The sequence below is a fragment of the Mus pahari genome, chromosome 14 (assembly GCF_900095145.1).
Source record: "Mus pahari chromosome 14, PAHARI_EIJ_v1.1, whole genome shotgun sequence".
Lineage (NCBI taxonomy): Eukaryota > Metazoa > Chordata > Mammalia > Rodentia > Muridae > Mus > Mus pahari.
Genome location: NC_034603.1, coordinates 74290947 through 74293443, shown reverse-complemented (window position 1 = coordinate 74293443; position 2497 = coordinate 74290947). Strand labels below are relative to the sequence as shown.

At 47.5% G+C, this 2497-nt stretch overlaps 1 pseudogene; it reads right to left on the bottom strand.

Annotated features, from left to right (window-relative positions):
* LOC110331882 overlaps nucleotides 1–1465 on the bottom strand; it is a 3724-nt pseudogene extending 2259 nt beyond the window's left edge.
* Nucleotides 1466–2497: the final 1032 nt, after the last annotated feature.

Here is a 2497-nt window from a genome sequence, read left to right as displayed (position 1 = left end):
GTGTGTGCCTGTATGTGGTCATCTTAACTTTTCTCCACAATCTTTAGTGTTTGTGATATATGTTTGTGAGTGATATGTGTGTGTGTGTGTGTGTGTGTGTGTGTGTGTGTGTGTGTGCAACATGATTTGAACACGGAGATCAAAGTCAGTTTTTTGGGCCTTTTGGGGCCTGTGGGAACCATTTCATTCAAACCACCACCCATGCCTTTATGCTTTGTGTGTGTGTGTGTGTGTGTGTGTGTGTGTGTGTGTGTGTGTTTCGAAACAGGGTTTCTCTGTATAGCCCTGGCTGTCCTGGAACTCACTTGGTAGACCAGGCTGGCCTCGAACTCAGAAATCTGCATGTCTCTGCCTCCCAAGTGCTGGGATTAAAGGCATGTGCCAGCCGGGCCTGGTGGTCTTTTTCAATGCAAAAGCAAGAGGTTTATTTTTCACCTTTTTTTTTTTTTTTAAATCTAGATTCTGAATGTGTCAGAAAAAAATGTCTTTCTGAATCGGGATTATTTTGCTTAACATAGTAGACTCTAGTTCCATTCCCCCCTCCTTCTCCTTCTCCCCCCTCCTCCTACTCCCTCTCTCCCTCTGGCTGGCCTCAGTTTATAATGTAGCCCAGAGTGACCTTGAACCCCAGGTCCTCACACCTCCAGTTCACAAGTGCTGGATTATAGGTGAATGCTGCAGGCTGGCTCCCCACAACGTGTAAACTGCACCTCACACTCTACCTAGGTTCCCCCCCTCCATGTCCTCCTTCCCCATCCCAGTATCTGAGCCAGGACATGGTCACTGTGTTTCGTGGAGTGCTTAGATCTCCTCTGCCTGTGAGTCAGGGATACTGTTCTGTTCTGGTATCCTCTCATGATTAGACCAGAGAGACAGATTCTTGGGCAGAAAAACTGAGACGATCCCCTCCTTCTCATTGCACAATAGCGTCTCCTAGTTGTGCTTCAGCCAGGGCTCTTGGGATTTCATAGCCAGTGGAAGGTCACAGCGAAGGGAGGAGTTAGATTTGAACCTGGGCCACTCTGAGCTCTGCACCAATTTCTTCAGTTGGAGACAGATAACCTGCCAGGGAGGGATGTGCTGAAAGGTCCCCACTGTTGGGTTGGAGGATGAAAGGTGGGAAATTTTATTTTATTTTTTTCTGAGACAGGGTTTCTCTGTGTAGCCCTGGCTGTCCTGGAACTCACTCTGTAGACCAGGCTGGCCTCGAACTCACAGAGATCCATCTGCCTCTTCCTCCTGAGTGCTGGGATTAAAGGCTTGCGCCACCACTGGGTGAAAGGCAGGGACTTTTTAGCCTCTGTGTTAGGGTGCTATCTAAGCCTGGCCTTCAGTTCTTTCAGCCTGGCACACGCAGCAATGAGGCCAATAGACCTGGCAGGACTGTTTTTCCCCACTAGGGGCTGTCTGGTCTTCATACCTCTAGCATCAGCACCAGGGTCTGATAATTCAAAAAGAGACACATGTTCCCTGAGTTCTGGAAGTCATGTCACCAACCCAGCCAGCGACCCCCACCCTTTCGACATCACTGGATAAGATCGCTTCAAAGGATGTATCCCGATGGAGTTGGCTCTTGGCTGCTGGAGAAACTGGGTCTCGGTCACTTGCTGCGGACTGCTCTGCCTAGCAGGTAAGAGCAAAACTCACTGCTCCACATGTGAAACTCTGGGCCACCCTGCAGTTTCAGAGCTGACATCCCAAGCCTTGTCCCCTGAGTGGCGTTCTTCTGGCATGTGTGTTTCATTTGATCCTCACTTAATTCAAAGAAGTTTTAAAAATTAGTTCACAACATGGAAAAAAAAAATCAAGGGCTCCTCATAAAGAGTCTGGATTTTGGCTTCTCTGGAAAAATCAGATGTAGCAGTAAGTGTCTCATTCTCCCATAGCCAGAGCTGAACAGCGATGTCCCCTTAGCTATGACATATGTACTTATTCTGCTCCGGTCTGCGCTGCAGCCTAATCTATTATCCCCCAGTTTCTTATTGTTATTGTGTGCCTGGCATTTTAAAGTGTTCACATCCACAACTTGATGTATATTTATTCACTCAGTAAACATGAAGCCCCTTTCCTGGCCAAGTTCTCCTCTAGGCTTCAGATCAACTCCACACTAATCTGGCAGCTACAGTTGACCCGAGACCTATATGTGAAGGCCATGGGAAAGCAGGCCCTGCTAATACGAGAGTGTTAAAGAATGGTCCCAAGCTCTGTCTCCAGGGCTTTGAGAGAGACCTCTGGCCTTGACTGAGCTACCTGTCTGTCATTTTCTCTTCAAGATCTTGTCTCTATGGCTGGAGAGATGGCTCAGTGGTTAAGAGCACTGACTGCTCTTCCGGAGGTTCCTGAGTTCAAGTCCCAGCAACCACATGGTGACTCACAACCATCTCTAATGGGGATCTGATGCCCTCTTCTGGGGTGTCTGAAGACAGCGACAGTTTACTCACATACATGAAATAAACAAATAAATCTTTTTTTTTTTAAAGATTTTTTTTTTAAGATT